Raw genomic sequence first — 23,189 nt, 5'->3', positions numbered from 1 at the left:
ATCGTTAGCCTTCTAGTCTTCCATAACCACTGCGTGTCCACGCTTTTCAAGTATAGGTACCTAAAAACCTTAGCTGCCCACCTTCGTTAATCGATTGCTCTCAACCTCATTTCAAAGCATATTTTACTGTGTGCTTCTCTAACTTCAAACGACGTCCAGCCCGTATCTCCCTGTACTGCTTCGTTAGTTGTTTTTCCATGCGCGCCTAAGGCCAAATGTCCTACCGTTCTCTGGTTCACTTCAAGGCCTGATAGAACGTCTGATTTTAAGCAGAGTACAGCATTCGCAAATGTGAGGCCCGGAACCATTACTCCTTTCCACATTCCTCTTACTACTTCATATTTGTTATACCCCCACAGAGCTCTATGCTTCATTATAGCTGCGTTTCGCTTTCCTTTAACCTTAAGTTGCTCCTCGGAAGTTCTTAAGTAGTTATCCCCTTCGTTTATCCACACTCCCAAATATGTATATTCCTTCACTCTAGGTAATTCGCCTTGCTGGATAGACACTGCGTCATTGGTAGCGTCATTGAAAACCATTATTCCTGATTTTTCTGCAGTGAGAAGAATAGCACGAGTATACCTTCCTACGGAAACAACTTGAAAACAAAAAAAATGCCATTTACACCGACGCTGCTTTCTACAGCGGGAAAAATGCCTCCATCGTTATAATCGATTACGAAGAAGCCATCAAAGATTGCCTCACGCTGAAAGACACCACTGCCGACGAAGCCGAAACTGGTGCTCTCCTCCTGGCAATAAAGTATCAGCAGCACAGGAACGAAAGCTTCCAAATAGTCACAGATTACAAAAAGGCTATGCAAAATATTATAAATGGAAGAATTCACAACCGTCTTAAAAAACTAGAGCCAAAAATGTCGCATCAGTTCCACCGCATTGTCTGGACTCCAGGGCACGAGGAGCTGCAGGGAAACGTGAGGGCCGACCAGGCTGCGCGCGATCTTACAAATCATGCGGCTAACAGTCCTAGCCTTCTGCAGCCCCTCCCAAGTAGCTTTGGCGAATGCCTCACTGTCCAAAGAGGTGACCGAGCCCTTTTCCCCAACCCGGATAAGAACCTTTCTGGCGCAGAAGATCAAACGCTGAGGCAAATCCAGACGAACACTTACCCTAAGAAATCCTGGCTATCCAAAATGTTCCCTCAGACACACACAGACGCATGCAATAAATGCGGAAACCCTTCCAACTTATTTCATGCAACATGGGCCTGCCCTATCATCTGGCCTTCAGGAAACAACACCCCAAATACGGTCGCGCTATGGGAGGCAGCTCTGGCCAGCTCCGACTTCCAGATTCAGAAGGACTTAATTCTTCGAGCCCGAAGAGGAGTAGAAGAGTCTGGGGCCCTGGAAGGAGGGCACCACCCCTAAGACAATCGCGACACCTCCTTTTTTCCCTTATAAACGTTTCTCTCTCTCTCTCTCTCTCTCTCTCTCTCTCTCTCTCTCTCTCTCTCTCTCTCTCTCTCTCTCTCTCTCTCTCTCTCTCTCTCTCTCTCTCTCTCTCTCTTCTGCACTAAAATTTAAGCCGAGGTCGGTGGCTTCCTGGCCGCTAATATTTATTAGCCGTAGCATATCGGTCTGGTTATCAGCTAAAAGAACGATGTCGTCTGCGTATAACATTCCCGGAATACGCTGTTGTACCACTTCGCCTTGCAGCATATGGGTTAGGCTAAGCTCTACTTGACTTTCTTCCAGTTTCTTTTCTAACCCTGCCATGTAAAGAACGAACAGTATTGGGCTCAAAGGACATCCCTGTTTCAGTCCCCGACGGATGTTGACCTGCTGGGCGTATTTCTGTCCTTCCCATGTAAGAATGTCTATTGTCTTTATAGAATGCTATAAGGAACTGTATTAACTCGTCATCTCATCCCTAGAGTTTCAGCAATCTCCAGAGCCGTTCTCTGTTTACGTTGTCATATGCCCCTTTAATGTCCAAGAACGAATCCATAATGGTCTATTCTGTGCTTTCGCAATTTCAATGCATTGCGTTATCACGAACAAATTGTCATCCAATCGGCTGTCTTGTCTAAACCCATTCTGCAGTTCCCCAAGTGTTTCATTTTCTTCCATCCATGCCTGAATTTCTGATTTTATTGCCTGCATTACGAATCTATACACCACGACGTTACTGTGAGTGGTCTGTATGAATCAATTCTGGCTTTGTCTCCTCTGCCTTCATATATTAAATTCATCCTACTTTCTAGCCAGTCCTCTGCTATTTTTTTTTATTTCTATCACCTTAGCTATTGCCCTCATAAACGATTCCTTACTTTTAAGTCCAAGCAGGTTTATCAGTTGCATTGGTATTCCGTCCGGGCCCACTGCTATCTGGGGGGAAATATTTGCGCTGCTTTTTTCCAATCAAGGTTGCTAAGACTTATTTCCCTTTTCGCAGTCTTCTGTGGCGCTGATGTTATCGGTTCAGGCATCCCTACCACTATTGCCCCAAACTTCTCACTAATCACTCGATGAATATGCGCCAATGCGTGCTCTTCTTCTAAATGTTTCCCCTCCTCATCAATCAAGATTTTTTGATGTATATCGTTTTTTGAGCTTAGTAATTTTACATGGTTCCAAAACTTCTTGGAAGCGCTTTTGTCCTTCTTCCGTATTTCTGCCATCCATTGTTCGCTTGTCTGCTTCATCTTTGCTTGCACCATTTTCTGCACTTCTAATTTTTTCCCCAGGTAGATATCCCGTTTCTCCTTCACTACCTCCGGTTCCATACCAGTTCTTTTTGCTTTTCTATGTTCTCGCGACGCCTTTCTTCGCTGGTCAATAGCCTCTTTTATTTCCTTATTCCACCAGCTTCTCGGCTTTCTCTTCCCTTTCGATCGGTTTCGTTGCTCTGCTTCATTCATCTTACCCTTTATGAACGCAATCATCTCGTCGTAATCCCAATTTCTGTCTGGGTATTTATTGATTTAATCTTCCATTCTATCAGCGATGATCTTTAACTGCTCATTGTTCAAATTAGTTCCTCCTGTTGTACCTATTTCTAAATTTGTCCGGGTTGCGCCTCCAAAGTGCAAGGTAAGCCGCTTGTGGTCGCTTCCTAAGCTGTCTGTTCCATTTTATTTATCCTCTTTTGGAGGGAAGTGAAGATGCACTCACATCGGCCTCCGGTGAATTTGATTTTTCCGATGGTCTAAGTTCATCTCAGGCTCATGTGCGTGTGATTTCTGAGTGCGCGGTTGTTTACTGCACACCTCGACACCGATTTCCGGACGTTTCACGTGAGTAGACTCTTTACCGGGCAACTCCTAGCCCACTCGGTAGGTTAGGCCTTGGAGCTTCGCCGGCTGCTTGCAGCACGTGAACAGCGCGCTGAGGTGGCCCCATGCTCGACGGCACGACCCTCGCGCCCGCCGGCACGTGCGCCATGCTGGACAGTGCGTGTGATGCGGCTGTGGCCGCTAGCGCGCCCCTTCCACTGGCGCAAACCGACCTTTCTGGCGCCTCCCTTCCACTGACGCAAAGAGGCCTGCCCTCTGGCCTTCGACGCAACTTGACCCCTGGCACCCCCGACGAGCCAAGACCGAAACGACTCCACGACGACTGCGACGTAGACATCTCTGACGACGAGGACGGCTGGATCTTCTGGCAAGGAAAACGCAAGAAACAGACCCGCACCACGCAACAGGAACGGGTGAGTCTGCCCCGTTACCAAGTGCTCCTTCGCACTACCGACGGTACGGCTGTAACCGATATTCCCAACCATACACTAGACAAGATCCTTGAACGAACGATCACCAAGCCCAGATATCTCGGTGCGACCACACTGCGCAAAAACGTGAAGGCAAACTCTATTCTGATTACAATGCATGACGAAGAGCAAGCCAATCGGCTCTGCAATATCACCCGCCTAACCGTGACACAAGGTCAGAACCCAAAGCACGTTTCTGTGGAAATGACCCGCCTCAGCCATAACAGCTCGACGAGTAAGGGAGTAATAAGCATTTCGCCGAACGAAACGAATGACCAACTGATGTCCTGCCTTCACAACGAGCTGGTCGAGATATTAGACGTCAAAAGGCTCGGACGCAGCAACAAGGCGCTGATCACGTTTAATTCCGCGAAAACCCCTCGCACCGTGAGATATCACTACGAGATCCTTCCCGTGCACAAACCCAAAACACTGGTATGTTTGAAATGTCATCAGGAAGGGCATATGGTCCGCCACTGCCCTAACGAAGAGGTTTATCAGGAATGCGGCATAGTTCATGCCTTGAAAGAGAATGAGATCTGCAAAAATGCTTGCTAGTGCTCCGTATGCAAAGAAACAGGCCACCTGGCCACAATAATAGCTGCCCAAACCCGAAAAAGCAGAAAACAACAAAACACTCATCCGACCGACGCGCCAACAGAGCCAGGAGCCACTCGCGTTCCGGGTCACGTTCGCGATCCCGAAGCAAAACCCGCAAGGATACGGTAAACAGTGCCAAGAACTCGTCAGGCATGGACGCAAATGCCTCCAAACAATGGTCCCACGTCGTCTCTGACCAGCAGCCAGTAACGTCGCGACTGCGCGACAAGAAAAGACGCCTCCAAGAGCCGACTCGTACGATCGACGACCTGCAAAAGACATTAGAAACTGCGAGGCAGGAAATGACAGCGCTCAGGACGGAAATTAACCTTGAACGCAAGCGCCAGGTGCGAATAGTCTCCCCACCGGGATATTGGCGTGAGAACTCCAAACAGCGTTCCCAGACACACTCGTCAGCGCACACTAAACAGTCAACCTTAGCTACGAAATCGGATCTCCTTCAAATTAAAGCGCAAGTTCTCCACGAAACTTCGAAGGAAACTCATAAAGAAATGCAAACCCTGAACGCGAAACTCGACAACAGTACGCAGGTGCACCGCACCGAAACGGAAGCCTACCAAACGAGAATAAACAGCATCGAAACGAAAGTTAATGACATCGCTGGAGCAATCAGCAACCTCAACACCTTGGTCACGACCCTGCAGGAGCGAATGGGATCGCTATCCTCTAAATCAAACCCCGAGTCAAGGAAAGGCCCCTTCCACTTATAGCGCTCCAAATCGATCCGCTCCATATCCACCCGTGAATGGGACGTAATTACCCAACCATTTTACAATGGAACTGCCGCAGCCTCACATCAAACGGCACAGACTTGAAAACTCGGCTTACGGAACAATTGTCCTATGCGAAACGCCCCATCGCCATTCTTCTGCAGGAGACTCGAACAGTCCACTTTCACATCCCTGGATACATCAGCCACTTTCTTCCCACGATTACACATAAGGCAACAGAAAAGCCTGCGGGACAGAATGGGATGTTCATTCGCTCCGACCAAGTATACACCCTCATCGACACCAGCACGTACTGCACCTGTGTGCAGGAGATCATCGCAGCACGCATACAGCTGGCCACCGGCTCCAGAAAATTTAAGACGTACCTCTTGGTATCGGCATACTACCACCCTGAAACCAGCAAGAGCACAAAGGGGTCCTTCGAGTGGGTAGGAGAGTTGCGCATGCTCTACCCAACAGACCACATCATCATAGGTGGGGATTGTAACGCCAAGATCACCACATGGAACTACACCAGAAACTCCCGCGAGGCAACGACCTGCAGGCTACCATGGAAGCGTATGGTTTTTACCTACAGAATAATACTGCTCCCCTAACCAGAATCGGTTTGCACGTGAAACAAAGGGACACGAACCCAGATTTGACTTGGGCAGACGGCCCCCACGTCCATGACTGGCACGTTGCAATAGACCCTTTGGGTAGTGATCACTACCCCATTTGGTTTGGACTAAAACGGGCTCAACTCCGGCAGGACACACGGCGAATTACCACCACCAACTGGGAAGCCTATCGATCCTGCTCCATCTGCCCAACTCAAGCGCGCGACATAACTAGCCTCGGTAACAAAATACAGCGCGCTTATCAAGCAAGCTCTCACTGTTCCACTGTAGAGGAAGACTGTCCTTGCCCGGACCGCCACTTGCGAAACCTATGGGATTCCTACCACGTGCTCGTGAACCGCTACAAATGTAATGGGAGACGATTTCGAGACCTGAAGCGAGCCCGGCTCAAACACAAAGATATTAAGAGATACAAAAAACAACTGTCTTTCTTGCGTTGGACGGAATACTGCGATAGCTTCAACAAAGACACTTCTACTAAAAAGCTGTGGCACAGATTTCGACCCCTTAATGGCAAGAAAAAGACTGCTAACTGTATTGCAAAAATTGCTCTAAGCATTGGGTGTTTTATCGAAACAATTGAACAAGAGGCGGCTTACAACTTCTTCCACAACGCCAGCCTTACGCCTCCATCTCCCCACCCTCGCGTGACTCTTATGGACGAAGACAATGAAGAATCTCTATTCACTATGGCGGAAATGGAGACTGTCCTCCACCAGGTCAACAAGAGCAGCGCTCCTGGTAAAGACGGTATCACGTGGACTATGCTTCAGAATTTAAACGAACAAAACAAACAACTCCTCCTACAGCTCCTGAATGATGTTTGGAAATCTGGCTCCATCCCTGCCTGCATGAAACACTCGGTTATACAACCGATCCCCAAACAAGAGAAACCAACGAACCACGTGCGTAACCTCCGACCAGTCGCTCTAACATCTACGATAGGTAAACTTCTCGAAAGTATGGCTGCTAATCGCCTCACTTACCACTTCGAGCAAATGACCAACCACTTCCACCCTGGACAGACTGGTTTCAGCCCCGACATGGGGACTCATGACAGTCTGCGGCTCCTCAGACGGCTCATCAACTCAGCTCGACCAGGCCGGCCATTAGGACAACCACATGTTCTGGTGGCAGTTGATCTGCAGAAGGCCTTCGACACGGTGTCGCACGAAGCCATACTGACCGAAATCGAGAACCATTATCCGGGCAAGCGGATGTACAACTACATTGCCAGTTTTCTAGAAAAGAGAACGTTCGAGATCCGAACGGGCAACGACCATCCGAAGACCTACTACAATGACCGCGGGGTACCACAAGGCTCCATAATATCACCCCTCCTCTTAAATTTGGTGACGAGAAAGGTGGCAATTGACGTACACAAATCCAGCTGCGCGCGCCTCACCGTCTATGCGGATGATATCACGCTGTGGACGGAGTGAGGCGACTATCCTACCACCGAGGAGGCGTGCATAGATCTTCAAGCAGCCCTTTTTGCGCTAGAAAACGCCATCCAGGCAGCAGGAATGCATCCCTCAACGGAAACGTCCACTCTACTGCTTTTAAGTGGCAAAGAACACGAAAGGCAAAAAGTCCATCTTTACCTTGAAAATCAAGAGATTCCGCTATCCTCGAAAGGTTGGATGCGCCTTCTCGGCGTTCCTATCAGTCACAAAGGCAACCCCACAGAATGGCTCAAGCAGGTCCGACAGGGCTGCGATGCTACAGCCCACATCCACAGAATCGGCACAACATTCGGTGCCGCAGGCACCGCCCTCATCCGGAACATCGGTATAGCCATTCTAACTTGCCGGCTAACTTATGGCGGAACCTGCTTCAACCTGACGCAAACCCAACTAAATAATGTTCAAACTTTACATCACCAACTCCTTCGAGTTATCACTGGACTCCCTCGGCACACCAAGCTAAATGACTTGTATACTTTTGCATCACTGCCACCGATTGAAGCAACACTAGAAGCAACGCTCGACAACCATTCCGACCGTCGCGAACTTACCGTTCAGGGCCGTCATCTCATCCCCTACGATGACGAACTTTCACACTGGGCCCGTCAGCAGACCCTTCTTCGACTCGAAACCCGCCTTGGCAATGGAAACAACCGGTGAATCACAAACCAAGGTCGACAAAAGAGTGCAAAAGGCACAAGCACCAAAGAAACACCCTATCTCGCTTCCATCAACTATTAGAATCAGGCACATATGCCATCTACACTGACGCCGCATTAGCAACCGACCGATTTACGTGCGGCATACACCACGTCAACGACCCGAGCTTGACAGAGGACTTGACGTTCTCTACGGAATAAGAAATGGATCCACTCACAGCAGAACTTAAAGCTATTCTACTGGCCACTGCCTTGCTAAGGAGGGATCTCCCGTCCATCAAGAGAAAACAATCCTTCTAAAGTCGTCATATATACTGACAATGCAGAGGCAATCAGAACAATGCACTCTCCAGATCCTCATGACTACATCTCCAATACAATTAGAAGAACCATCGACAACCTCGCCGAAATAAATGACACCATAATTCTTATAGAATGGACCCCCGGCCACCAGTCCAACCCAGGGAACGAGACGGCCCATCGCATGGCATCTGTGTCACTTCGTACCTCCCAGAACTCTCATGCGACGCCCGCCCCGCTTCCCGAACCTGCCCTCAATAACCCAGTCGTTGAGCTCCGTATACCAAAAATGCGGCGACGCCGTCACCTCAAGGAATCGACCCCAAGACCAGACCCACCAGTGCCCGAGGACATCCCGCGAGACCTCAAGGTCCTTCTACACAAGGCCCGCTCCGGCACAGCGGTTACTCCTGACGTCCGCGACCGATGGACCTGGTACCGGCGTATCGGCAGAAAGAGACCAGATGGCTCCACACCTGTTCCTCCTCCTAACGTTCCCTGCCCCCTGTGCAATGCCGACCGACCCACCATACACCACCTTCTCTGGGACTGTGCCAGACTCTCCGAGGAACGCCGTAGGTGTCGACTAAAAGAAGGGGAACAGCGCAAATTTGACAGACACGAGAAGAAGGAGACGACACGACCCTTCTTCTCGTGTCTGTCAAATTTGCGCTGTTCCCCTTCTTTTAGTCATGAACCAACATGCCCAAGCCTCAGTCCTTGTAGGTGTCGACCTCCTTACGTGACGTCCCTCCAAGAATGGATAACGCCTTCGAGCGATGTGAAAGAAACTTTAATGACCCTGTGGACATTTGCTGGACGTACAGTGAAAATGACCTAAATCAAGTGGTCCGTGTGCGGGGCGGACACGCGTTGTGATTGAACCCCACCCCCCACTGGTTTACTTCCCTCCTCCTCCTCTTCCCCCACACGAGGCGTTCTACCTCTCCCTTCTAAATAAATTCATTCATTCATTCATTCATCTATCCTCATTTCCCGCAACCTTTCGTATACTGTCTCGGATACTAAACTGTAGTCTATGCTGGACTGTCTGTTGCCGCTTTCCCACGTTATTTGCCCGTCACACCTGCTTTCCGTGTTTACTATAACAAGCTGGTTTTCCTGACATAGATCTATCACTGGAGAACCTTTGTGGTCTGTGTATCCATCCAAACCTTCTATATGGGCATTCATATCTCCAACTAAGATTATTTCATCCGAATCTTTGAACTCCTTCATGCCTCTTCTCAAACAGCTTACCATTTCCTCATTTTCCTCCCTAGCACTACTTCCGGTCCACAGATACTCCACTCCTAACGATGTATTTCCCCCCTCTATGGTGCTTCTAACCCATAGATGCTCTTTAACAGCTTTCATGCGCTCTCTGCCAGTCGGTCCCTTGTTTAATGAGCATGCCAACACCTCCCCTTTCTTCATTCCTGTGGTCCTGTTGCAACCTTCCCAGACATAGTTGTCTATGAGGGGTGGGGCTTCTAGGTCTCGGAGGTGAGTCTTGGCTAAAGCGTACACGTTTATTTCTTTCCGTTGAAGTTGGTTTTGAATTTCCACCCACTTATGAGGCTTTCTGCCTCCCTGCATATTTATGTAGCTGATTAAATATTTATTGCATGTGTTTTTCCCTTTCCGCTTACGGGGTCTATTTTTGTCTTTTACAAAATTGTTCGCTGCATTGTTTCCACTTAAATCGCTTCTGTCAACGTTCTCAATTACGTCTGTAGGTTCTCCGTTTAGATCTAGGCCTGGCTGCCTCCCAGCGTTGAGTGTGCATGTGTCCCTTGCTTCCCCTTTGTCTTCTAGTTTGCCTTCCTTAGCTGCGTGGGGCCCCCTAAAAAATCTACTGCTCTCCCACCTAAGCGCCACCCCACCTTGTTTCCTAGCCTGGGGCTGAAGTGAATCCCGTCCCACTGAAAAGCTTGCCTATGCCCAATGCTGCCCACTTCACGTATATCAGTTCACGTATATCACTTCAAGCCCAAGTTCCCTGCCTGAATCGTGACTTAACAAGGCTTCAACGCTCGTGGTTTGTACCCCCAAGACACGTGATCACAGAAAAATGTACGTTACAAGTTCAAAAAAACGCATCTTATTGTTTTCAGGAACTTCTACAGCAAATCCAAGCCCACAACCGTTCTCCCTGAAGGCCTCCATCACCTTATAAAGTTTATCGTTGACATGCGTGGTTTCTACGAATTTGTAATTTCATGTTTGTGTTTTCAGTGATGTACACTATAAGTATAGCTGTTTTTCTTCATTAAAATTTTCAACTGCGAGTCAGCGCCGTCTTTGTGTTTACACGAATCTCTGTCTTCCTCTTTCCTTGCGTGGTTTTCGCCATGAACGTACACAAACTTGCCCAGTTCGCTGCGCTCATAACTGACATTTGTGGTTCCTGCAGCACTCATCAGACCGAGGTCTGCAAAACCCGAAACAAGTTTGGCCCAAGAGAAGCATCTAAAACAAAGGCGACATACTTTGATGCAGGAACTGCTCACATCGGAGAATGCGCGCTCATCACGGCATCAACCGCAGGATGTAGTGGCGTCAGAAAGTAGTGCGCAGCATGCTTAAAGGACGCGTGAGCACAGCCACAGCTACATATACACAGCGGCCTGAAGAGCGATTAAAGCACTTAACAAAGACCTTGAAATCCACCAGGAAAAAAGTAGGTTGCGGGGGGAGAGAGAAAGGCGGCACGATGAAAAAATCAAACTTTGGAAGTTGTCATTACCGACATGAAGGATTAGCACTTGCTCTCAGATGAAGCAGAGGCGACAGTGGAACTATTTCGAAACCTTCCACGGGATAGACTGCACAGCTGGAACCAGAATGCCTCAGAGCAACCAGGACAGTGACGGTGCAGTAGGGAGACGAAGCTCGTTCAAACGGCACATTATTATTTTCCTAGTGCGCATTAGTATATATGCATGCTATTTACCATTCCCAGCGTAATAACCATCCGGCGATGGCGCCAGGTTGTCGGTGGCTGGCCGTACTTCACTGCTCAAGGGCTCCAAATTCGAAAAAGGCGCACACGAACGACTCCCCTCATGAACACGTTTGCTCAATGCTGCTAGATGGGATAAGCAAAGTAAATCCTGCTATTTGGACGCACAGACCGGGCGGATGATCGGCTATTCATTTTATTCGTACCTCACGGGCCCTTTTTGAAGGCATTACATGAGGGGTGGGCAGAAAAAAAAGGCAGACAAAAGACAGTGAAAAGGTGTAAAACAAAACGGTTTATGGATCAGAACGCAATTCTTTTATCGCATACCTAATATGACTGTTATCGGTAATAACGGCAATGTTGGCAGGAAGATTGTTCCAGTCGTTTGTTGTATGAACAGAAAATGCGGCCAATCCAAACCGTGAAGTTGGTTGAAAAGCGAAGCTGTAAGCGACACCCACAAAGATTACCCATGCGATGTCATTTCAATTCACACACGTGGCTCTACAAATAGTGAAACCAGAGGCAAATAAAATGCACTTAACCACACCCTTTATTAGTTTGTAGGCGGCCGATGAGGCGGTGCGGCCGAGCCCACGTTTATTGTGGTTGCGTTGGCTGTGCCATGAACACGACGAGGCGCGTATAACGCGGGTGCCGTTCCCGAGGTGTGCCGGGTGCCGAGTGTGTTCCGTGCCAGCTGGCCAATCTCCTGATGATGATGGTGGCGCTTCAGAAAATGATGATGGTGGCGCTACAGGGCTCCCCCCCTAGCGTGAAGCGCGGTAAAGTGACAAATGTAAGTAGCAATGCAGGAAAATACACTATGCACTATGTACAGGTATGTACAATTTGTCCGTAGTCAGGAAGAGTCCGTGGGCAGTCAGTGGTCAAGTGGCAGGGGTTGACTAACCGGCACGGTCCTGGTCGTAGGCGAGGTAGCCTCCGGGATGTGGGCAACCTCTGGTGGACGAGGCTGGGAGTGCGGCCGCGGTCGCATTGCGGGATGCGAAGCGGCTGCTGCAATTGATGGTGGAGCGATCGGCAGGCGTAACTCGAAGGACATCGGCAAGGTGAAGCGCGGTGCAGCAGAATGACGACCGGAGTTCGGGCTTGACTGTGCTGTGGTGTTTCCTCTAGGGATGGGTCGCTGTCTGGGCAACGTGCGCACGCGCCGTGCGAGACGGAGCAGCGGAGGGCGCCAACGACAAGCGTCGCTCCAACTACCGGTGTGTCGAGTTCCTGTCGTGCAGTGCACTCGCACTGGTTTCATCCGGGGTCGGAGAGCAGAGCGCCTGTGACACCGTATACCGAATACGCTCCTGTAGCAGGGAATCTGTCGAGGTTGGGTAACCAGTTTGCGGCGCGTCTGATTGCATGGAGACAAGAAATTGTTCTTTCGGCGACATTTGTTGAGACGTTTGTCCAGCAATTGTTTCTCCGGTGTCTCCATCGTAGCCTGGGTGTCAGGACTGTCGGAGGCAGTCTGATCAGTTTCGAGTGTCAGTTGCACTTCCGAGGATCTCGAGCTGTTGTCGACTGCTGGAAGCTGTTCCACTGGCGACGGGGGAGAGGGCTCGCGTGTGCGGGGAGGAGAAGGGTCCGAAAGATCCTTCTCACCAGGGCCGTGCGGCGAAGGCGGTGAAGTGTCCCAGTTGTTAGCGGCAAAGCAGTCTTGTGGGTGCGTTTGTGCAGGAGACGCAACAACGTGTGGGACCGCGCCATGGTGTGGCGTCGAGTTGGCTAAGTGAAACGCCAATTCGGAAGTGCCGCAAGTCGCAGTCGGGGCTCGCGCTTGTTGGTCAGGCGAGGGTGGACCTGCCGGCGACGTGCAATCCACGGATGCCGTTGGAAGGCGTGGTGGTGTGGACAAAGGCGTTCCTATACCGTAGTGGTTTAGGACAGCGGCCTTCAAGTCGTCATACGCACCGGGTCCTGGGGTCGGCAGCTGGATCTGCTCAATGAGGTCAGCAGGTAGCTTCTGTAGTGTCACGAGGTACCTGATTTCCGGGGAGCAGATGTCATTTACATAAAAATGGCTCTCCAAGATGACGAACCATGCAGCGTGGTTTGAGATGGAATCAAACGGGATCAGCAAGGTAAGGTCTTGGAGGGCGGGGAACGTTCTTCGCGTGCCCTCGTCTGCGTTGTGGCTGGGGAAGCAGCGTTGAGAAGCCATGGCGAAGCCGCTTGCCGGGTCACCAAATTGAAGGCGGCCGATGAGGCGGTGCGGCCGAGCCCACGTTTATTGTGGTTGCGTTGGCTGTGCCATGAACACGACGAGGCGCGTAGAACGCGGGTGCCGTTCCCGAGGTGTGCCGGGTGCCGAGTGTGTTCCGTGCCAGCTGGCCAATCTCCTGATGATGATGGTGGCGCTTCAGAAAATGATGATGGTGGCGCTACAAGTTCAAAGAGATATTATTTGCTAAGCTTAAATCATTGCATGATCCACGAGTGGTGGTCGGTTGAGTTGACCTGGTGAAGCACTTGAGTGGAAATTGTTTTATTAAATTAAAGGAAGTTCCAACCCGATCTCACTTCTCCCCCGTCTCTGCCGCCGCCGACAGAGGCGACGAGATGGCAGCAGAGAATGAGGAGAAGTGAGATGCCATGCATTGGAGTGAGCTTCCTATCATCGTCATCGTCATCATCAGCCTGTCTACGCCCAGTGCACGGCAAAGGCCTCTCCCATATATATCCAATTACGGGGCCCTGTGCTAACTGCGACCAATTTATCCCTGCAAACTTCTTGATCCCATCAGCCCGTCTAACTTTCTGCAGCCCCTGCCACGCATGCCTTCTTTAGAAATCCACTCTGTTACCGCTAATCACTAACAGTTATCTTGCCTTCGGATTACATGCCCTGCCCACACCAGTTTCTTCTTCTTAATTTCTACTAATATGTCCTTAACACGCGTTTGTTCCCTGACCCACCCCACTCTCCACATCCATTAACGTTACACCCATCACCTTCCGTCGCATTGCCCGCTGAGTCGTCCTCAATTTAAGATGAACACTTTTAGTGAGCCTCCAAGCTTCTGCCTCGTAGGTGAGTACCGGTGAGATGCAGACGTTATACACTTTCCTCTTCAGGACAATGGTAGGCTGCCATTCATTATGTGAGAATACCTGTCGAATGTACTTCTCCGCATTCTTGATTAGATAGTAGGGTTTAACGCGCCGATGCAACGCAGGTGATGACACGCACCGTAGTGGAGGGCTTTTGATTAATTTTGACCATATGGTGATCTTTAACGTGCGACGAAATCTCGTACACACGGGCGTTTTAAAGCGAAGCTTCTTACCTGTACCCTAAAAGGGTTCTTTCGCGACCATTGGTGTCAACAAAAAACAACCGCGAACATATAAAAGAAGTTACTGGAACCGCCAAGAATCGAACCTGGAACGAATAGAGGAACGGCGCGAGAGCCCGTTGTCTTACAGATTGAGCTACAAGCCCACGTGGAGACCGGTTAGACAGACGGTGCACTCACCGAGCACATCTGCGGGTTAACCCCCTGCGTTCTCGCTGAATGCGACGCGATAGCTTCACGAGACCTCTCACGTCACTGCGTGCTCCGCCCGCGGCACATGTAGCAGCCGTGTGAGCGCTTTGCGCATGCGCTTGGTGTTAGTAAAAATTAAAGCGAGGAAAATTTAAGGGAAGGATAAATTAAAGAAAAAATTAAAGACAAAAAAATTAAAGGATCAGCTTACTGTCAGTCGTCTACAGGGTAATTTCCAAGGTAATCGCTAACAGAATTTCCGCCACCTTAGATTTCAGTCGACCTAATGAACAACCAGGGTTTCGTGAAGGCTGTTTATCAATAGACCATATTCACACGATCAATCAGGTCATAGAGAAATACGTACAGTATACTCAGCCCCTATATATAGCCTTCATAGATTATAAGCAAGCATTTGACTCGGTCGAAACTTCAGTGGTCATGCAGGCATTGCGGAATCAAGGTGTAGACGAGCATTACGTAAGAATACTGGAGGATATCTACAATGGGTCCACAGCTACCGTAGTCTACCATAAGCAGAGCAGTAAAATACCAATAAGAAAAGATGTCAGACGAGGAGACGCATTCTCACCAATGTTATTCGCAGCATGTTTATAAGAGGTATTCAGAGAATGGGATTGGGATAAGTGGGCGTACGGGTTAATGGAGAATAGCTGAGTAATCTCAGACTTGCTGATGGCGTTGCCTTGGTAAGTACCGCGAAGGACTAATTTCAAAGCATTATTACCGCACTGGACAAGCAGAGTAGAATCGTGGGCCTACAAATTAATATGCAGAAAACTAAAGTAGTGCTCAATATCCTCGGGAGAGCACAGCGGTTTGAGATAGGTGGCGAGGCAGTGGAAGTGGTAAGGGAATATATCTACTTAGGCCAAGTTGTGACCCCAGATCCCAACAGAGCAGCGGATAAGGCTGCTGGGGGTGATTGTGATTCTCAGGGAGAGGGCTGCGTTGCAGAGGGGCCGATGCGCCGTCCGGGAAGCGCCAGGCGGTCAGGGTGCAACCGGTCTGCCCATAAAATCCAGGTTGCAGGCTGTGGTCAGTATCCGTTCCAGTGGAAGGGCCAAAGAGGGATCCAGGAGCGGAAGGCACAAGAGATAGAAGAGCTGCACAATAAACGGTGGATCGTGAGTGGGACCCACCGATGCTGTGCTGCCAAGCCCACTGAGTTACAAACAGCGCAGGAACAAGACGATAGGAGGATCACATAAACAATCCTCCTATCGTCTTGTTCCTGCGCTGTTTGTAACTCAGTTATGTACCAACTGGCCATCCTACAATCTGTGTTGAAGCCCACTGAAAAGCGCGTGATCCCGTGTCGGCCTTAAGGAGGGTCTTTGCGCAGGGGGGGGGGGGGGTGTCCACATGTAGAAATGCTTCCGATATTTGGGATAGAGGTCGAATAGAGCAGCGGATAAAGCTGCTGGGGGCGACTGCGATTCTCAGGGAGAGTGCTTCACTATGTGCACGAATGCAGGATCACTGTCGTGGCTCTCGTGAGCGACTGCCTTGGGGCCAACATTGTGATGGCCAATCTTCTGGTTTGCCGAGCGCATGAGCGGTCTTTCGACGACCTCAAGACACCCTTCCTCAACCGGGTGGATGACCTGCAGGACATTTTCATGGTGTTCCACGCCTACCATGACATCAAGGTGCTCAGGAATCTTCTTGGCGAGACGGGAACCCTTCTCGGCAGCACCTGCAGGGTAAACACGATATTTGCTTACGTAGGCCGGCGAATTCATACTGGAGAAGTAGTGGATGTCAGTGTCTGTGTGCCATTCGAACCCACCACGTCAACTTCTGTAACGCGTGCACACTGGTTTGCAACGTGGTTATCTAAACCTTCTAAACTGCCTTATCTAAACATTCATAAATTGCGGTTTCACCTATTTCGAGGTAATAGCAACTTTTGATAGTTTACGAACATGCATTATGGTTTAAACGTGCTAGCAATAGCAACCTATTCCCTCTGGCCTTAGTGTGCACTGCTGTGCCGCGGTTCTGTGCGACAAAAAAATTAGTGCCCTTCCACTTTGGAGAAGGACGACCTGCAAAGCTGGACGCAGTCCACGGAGTGCACGAAAAAAAAAAATGTTTGTTGTAATTTGCGGTGGAGCATACTTCCTAGCCAATTAGCTGAATGAACCTCTGAAGGATCCAAGCTTTGTTCTTGCAAACATAGAGCTGCCTGTGTCCCTCCCGCGTCGTAAGCATCTTACTGTGTGTGTAACACACAAACCGTATCCGCTCTACCACTGAGCACTCTGGACAGGTCCCATGGGGCCGTTGAACGTCCGCGTTGAAACCTCGCACCAGCACAACGGACGTGCCATCCATCATTACGGGCATAAAGCGTGTAGCTGCTCGTGCACGCCCCCCCCCCCCCTTCCCTCCAACTATTCTCCACTAAAAACCTGCGCACGCATAAACCGGCAACCGGTCATTGCGCGTGCTTAGAAGTGCCGGACGCGGTCGAAAGTATCCCATGAAAGCTCTCTGAAGTGATATTGGCACCCGCCGGCTTCCCAAGCGGGGAAGTTGCTGTTAATTCGGGAGGGATGCGCTCCTACGAGCTGAACTTGAGGCGGTAACGGCGACGACAGCAGCTTTCCGTTGTTTTTGCGCCCGTTCGCGCTTGTGTTCGGGCCAACGTTTAAATTGCTCTTTTTCCTCCAAACGAACGGCATGCATCCGTTCCATACAGATTTAAAACCTTGAAACCCTTGAGCTCTATTCTCGCAAACAAACATGTGGCTGTCCGTTTCCCTTCCCCCTCGTAGGCATCTTACTGTCTGTGTAAGCTGTCTGTGTAACCCATCAACCCACAGCCAAACCACTCGATTAAGCAGGACAGATTGATTGATTGTAGGGTTTAACGCGCAGACACAACGCAGGCGATGAGGCGCGCCGTAGTGGAGGGCTGCGGATTAATTTTGACCGCCTGGGGATCTTTAACGTGCGCCGAAATCTCGTACACACGGGCGTGTTTGCTTTTCGTCTCCATCAGAAAAGCGGCCGCCGCGGCCGGGAATCGAACCCGCGAACTCGTGCTCAGCAGCGCAACGCCTTAGCCACTGAGCCACAGCGGCGGGTTAAGCAGGACATCCGGCTAAGCGTATTGAGCCATGTAATTTCGACATTCACAGCTCCCACCAGCACGACCGGCATTTCATCGGTAGCGGCATGAAGGCTAGATGTGCGTGCCCGCCCTCCTTCTTCCACCCGCAAACCCTGACGCATAAACGCGCATACTAAGGCGTGAAAGACAGCGCCAAAAATGTCGCTCGGAATGCCTTCCAAGCTGAAAAAGAAATATGGGCTCAGACCGTCGGTCCAGCTGGGCAAGCTTTTCTTCAACCGGGGGCATTCGCAGCTACTTGGCGAAGTGGAATTTCAGCGCAAACGGCGACGGTGGGTTTTGGTCGTTTTAGGGGGCAGCCCTTTGGCAGCCGTCACATGCCTTCGCGGGAGCGGCGTCTGTTTGTATTCGTGTAACCGAGTGAGCGAACGCAGCAGCAACGAAAGAAAGAAAATGAAGGTGAGGTGGAATACCACTCGTGCGGCTACGGTGTCATCGTTCTCACTACCTTTCCCTCACACGTCTAATGCGTCGCCACCAAGGAGCGCCCTCCCCTTGACACTTTCCCCAAACGCTGTTCGATTCTCCGCTAATCCAAACCGCGTGACATTTGCGCGGGAGGTTCAAACACCATTTGCAACAACGTGTTCGCTGATCGCTTGTGCGGGGCTAATTCGAACCACGTTACATTTGCGTGGGAGGTTCAAACACGATTTGCAACGTGCTGGCCGGCGGCGGCTGCGCGCTGCAAGGTAGCAGCAGAGTAGCCCACGCCGCCGGGCGTTCGCTGATCATGCGAACGCTTCCTGAAACGCAGCAGAAATGCGCTGTGACCGAGAAGACCGCAGCTCGCGCTGGGCGCAAATTTCATATTGGGGGGTATGGTAATCGTCTGTGCATTTGTTAACGCCCATCCGTGCTTCGGCTTATTTTTCGCAATCATCTGATAACCGCACTACCGCCGTTAGCTGCCGACTGCGCAACTTGCCGAAGGCGCATCGGTGGAGGTGAGGGGAAAATAGTTATGAAAGAGGTGTCAGCGGTAGCGAGGAGGATCCTCGGAGCGGCGCCGAATAAATTGGTGACACCGGAATGAAAACTGGGGGGGTGGGTGTTAGACATATACTGCTTTGCAGAAAAACAAGCGTGTGTACGACATTTCGGCGCACGTTAAAGATGCCCAGGAGGTCAAAATTAATCGGGAGCCCTCCTCTACGGCTCACCTCATCGCCTGCGTTGTGTCAGCGTGTTAAACCCTACAACTACAACAATCTAATGTGACGAAGACTCTGCAGCACTCATTGAGCAGTTCAAATAAACGGTCGCGACGTTTGTATTTCACTGCCAGGAATACCTGAGCCATATATAAGACGCTCACGTGAAGCGGTAAGCTCGCAAATCTCTGTGATAGCTGCGGGAAAACCAACCGTGCTCTTCAATTTCTTTCATTGTGACAGGTGGGCCCTGTCAGCCCTGAAGAAGAATCCCAGCCACCTTCGAAACCTCGGGTCTCCATTTTCAGTACTTTTGGTTGGAGTGTAATTACATTTACCATTTGTAACGTCCTTTGTCAAATGTTAACCTTCAATCTTGCACTGGAATGACCTCCCTGACCGGATTGAATCCTATAGTCAGAATAGCTTTTCAAAAAATCTGCATTGGCATTTCTCTTAGCAATTCTATGATGATGAATTGCCAGAATAATACTGTTATTGTTTATGTATGTATTTTTCGTAACATTTGAGTGTTTTGTGCTGTTTTAAACAGTGAGAAACCCTGTGTGCTTGTAATAATTGCTTATTAGACACGTGTAAGACGAGATTCATTACCGTTTGTGAGGTGGTTATGCAAAGTTCATATTGTGCATTTGTTTTGTGTTTTTTTTTTCTCACTCTATTTTCCTCTTACAGAAATGAAACCCCTTTTACTCAATCCTCTTCAACGGGCCTGTAAGGCAAAGTAAATAAACAGACAATGCCTTTTGAGGGTCCGTAATATTGTTTGCTTTTATTCGATATTTCCCCAAGTGGGAATTGCAAGAGGTTGTCTCCAATTTCCGCTTCGTCGTTTTTGTGTGTAAAAGCCTGATCCAGTCACAAAGATTGCCAGAGTAGTCCACTGTGAGAATTTTCGCCTCGTACTTTCGTAGAGCATTCGTAGAAGAGGTAGCGCATCCGCCTCGCGCGCAGAAGGACCGGGGTTCGAATTCCCGTGCCCGACAATTCCCACCGGATTAAAAAAAATCCGCTTGTTGATGGAATTGCAGAATGACGCTTGGGGTGCGGCCTGACCCCGGCGACCATTGCCGGTAACGCATTCCCTGACCAGAGGAGGATTGGCCACCCTGGTGTAGTAATGACCACAACTTCCCATGAATACGCCAATTAACCTACGGCCCTTAGTCCCCAGTGGCTGCGAAGCAACTGACCACGGCGGCGGACAGACCTGTGACGCAGCAAAGGGTGCTAAGAATCCCTAGAGCCGGACAGGCCGCCATTGAAATTTGAACCTGGCAACAATTAATGTGAGAACTTTATCTTCCGAGGCGAGTCTAGAGGTGTTGTTCGAGGAATTAGAGGGCTTTAAATCGGATGTAATAGGGATTAGTCAGCTTAGGAGGACAGTTGAAGCCTTTACGGTGCTGAAAAATGGACACGTCCTAATATTACCGTGGTCTAGTGGACAGAAGAGAACTGGGAGTGGGATTTCTAGTTCATAAAAGCATAGTTGGCAACATAGGCGAATATTATAGCATTAAAGAAAAGGTAGCCGGTCTTGTAATTAGTCTTAATAAGAGGTACAAACTCAAAGTGGTACAGGGCTACGCACCCACTTCCAGCCACGACGACCAGCTAGCTGAACGCTTCTATGAAGATGTGGATTCGGAAATGTCTAAAGTAAAAACACTTGATACCGTAGTTATGGGAGACTTCAATGCTAAAGTAGGCAAGAATCAGGCTGGTGACAAGGCCGTTGGGAACTATGTCCTGGCCTGTAGAAATAGCAGGGGGGGACCTGCTAGTCGAGTTCGCAGAACGGAATAATCTACGCATCATGAATACCTTCTTCTACAAACTAGAGAGCCGGAAGTGGACGTGGAGGAACCCGAATGGGGGGCATAAAAATGAAATAGACTTCATATTATGCGATAACCCTGGCGTCGTGAGGATGTGGAAGTGCTCAGAAGGATAAGGTGTAGTGACCACCGTATGGTAAGATCTCGAATGAGGCTAGATTTGAGGAGGGACCGTAACAAGCTAGTCCAAAAGAAGCCGATCAATGAGCTAACAGTAAGACTTAAAGTTGAAGAATTCAGGATCGCGCTGCAGAACCGATATTCAGCTCTCACTGAGGAAGCAGAGTTTACGGCACATGATGCCAACGAAAATCTTACTACATGATGCCAGCGAAAATCTTACACGCATTATCACGAAGTGTGCAGTAGAAGTCGGGGGCACGATGGCTCGACAGGATACTGGTAAACTTTCCCATGAGACGACAGATCTAATTAGGAAACGGCACAGCATGACAATCTCCACACCAGCTGACAGAATCAACTATCCGAGCTTTCGAAGTTAATCAATAAGCGTAAGACAGCTGACATAGGGAAGTATAATATGGAGAGGATAGAATATGCTTTAAAGAGGAGGCAGCCTGAAAGCAGTGAAGAGGCGTCTAAGCGTGAGGAGAAATCAGATGTACGCAGTTAAAGACAATCAAGGTAATGTCATCACAAATAGGGATAAAATAGTCTTAGTAGCCGAGGAGTTCTATAGAGATTAGCCGGGACATCCAGGATAATGCCGAAAGAGAAAGTAGTTCAGAGGAGTTAGACATCCCACCAGTAGCGATAGAAGAGGTAAGAAAGGTTCTGAAAGAAATGAAAGGGGGCAAAGTACCTGGTGAAGATCAGATAACAGCAGACCTCTTGAAGGATGGCAGGCTGATTGTACTAAAACTAGCAAACCTGTACACGCAATGCCTAATGACCGCGAGTGTACCGGAATGTTGGAAGAACGCGAACATCATCCTAATTCATAAGAAAGGGGACATCAAGGACTTGCAAAATTACAGGCCGATGAACTTACTGTCAGTCGTACACAACTAATATTTACAAAGGTAATCGCTATCAGAATTTCTGTCATCTTAGATTTCAGTCAACCTAAAGAACAAGCAGGGTTCCGTAAAGGCTATTCAACAATGGACCATATTGACACAATCAATCAGGTGATAGAAAAGTGCGTTGAGTATACTGAACTCCTATATATTTCCTTCACAGACTATGAGAAAGCACTTGACTCGGTCGAAACCTCAGCAGTCATTCAGGCATTGCAGAGCCCTGGTGTAGACGAGCATTATGTAAGAACACCAGACGATATTTACAGTGGATCCACAGCTACCATCATTCTCCATAAGGACAGCAGTAAAATACCTATAAGGAAGTGCGCCAGACAAGGAGAGGCAATCTCTCGAATGTTATCAACAGCATGTTTACAAGAAGTATTCAGAACATTGGATTGGGAACAGGTGGGAGTAATGGTTAATGGAGAATACCTCAGTAAACTCAGATTTGCTGATGACGTTGCCTTGCTAAGTAACTCGGGGGACGAATTGCAAAGCATGCTTTCCGCACTGGACGAACAGAGTATAGCCGTGGGCCTGAAAATTAATATGCAGAAAACTAAAGTAATGATCAATAACCTCGGGACAGCACAGCGGTTTGAGATAGGTGGCGAGGCAGTGGAAGTGGTAAGGGAATATATCTACTTAGGCCAAGTTGTGACCCCAGATCCCAAACATGAGGCAGAAATAATTCGAAAGATAAGAATGGGCTGGAGTGCATTGGGCAGGCATTCTCAGATAATGAATGGAAGCCTACCATTGTCCCTGAAGAAGAAAGTGTATGACAGCTGCATCTTACCTGTACTCACGTACGGGGCAGAAACTTGGAGGCTCACTAAGAGTGTTCAACTTAAATTGAGGACGACTCAGCGCGCACTGGAACGGAAGATGATAGGTGTAACATTGAGGGACAGGAAGAACGCGGAGTGGGTCAGAGAACAAACGCGGGTTAAGGACATATTAGCAGAAATTAAGAAGAAGAAATGGACATGGGCAGGGCATGTATTGCGAAGGCAAGATAACCGTTGCCCATTAAGTATAAAAGAATGAATCCCTAGAGAAGGCAAGCGTCGCAGGGGTTGGCAGAAAGTTAGGTGGGCAGACGAGATCAAGAAGTTTGCGGGGATAAATTGGTCGCTGTTAGCGCAGGACCGGGGTAATTGGAGATTAATGGGAGAGGCCTTTGCCCTGCATTGGGCGTAGATAGGCTGGTGGTGATGATGATTATGATGACTTTCGTAGATCCCGGAGTAGGAGTATACTGTGTTGTCATGATTTTGGAAATTTCCTCGAGTGACCTTGAGCGTGCCATACCGTCTGTCCTTGTGCGAGTGTTGACGAAGTTTCTTGGTAGAGGAGAGTTTT

The 23,189-nt window shown here is 49.3% G+C and overlaps 1 protein-coding gene across 7 annotated transcripts in view; it reads left to right on the top strand.

Moving 5' to 3' along the window:
* Nucleotides 1–23,189, top strand: part of LOC144180012 (innexin shaking-B-like) — a 77,913-nt gene that overhangs the window by 20,153 nt on the left and 34,571 nt on the right. For 2 of the 7 annotated variants that reach the window (XM_077708422.1, XM_077708444.1), the window contains exon 2: nucleotides 16,098–16,326. The exons of 2 other annotated variants lie outside the window; for them this stretch is intronic. The gene's annotated coding sequence lies outside the window, so the exon portion shown is untranslated. Of the gene's footprint in view, nucleotides 1–12,788; nucleotides 13,060–16,097; nucleotides 16,327–23,189 lie in introns of all 7 variants that reach the window. 3 more of the 7 variants (XM_077708434.1, XM_077708428.1, XM_077708439.1) reach the window with 3 other exon arrangements.

The sequence above is a fragment of the Haemaphysalis longicornis genome, unplaced genomic scaffold (genome assembly GCF_048455015.1).
Source record: "Haemaphysalis longicornis isolate Haplotype H1 unplaced genomic scaffold, Haemaphysalis longicornis Haplotype H1 scaffold_1, whole genome shotgun sequence".
NCBI lineage: Eukaryota > Metazoa > Arthropoda > Arachnida > Ixodida > Ixodidae > Haemaphysalis > Haemaphysalis longicornis.
This window is presented reverse-complemented; position numbering and strand designations above follow the sequence as displayed.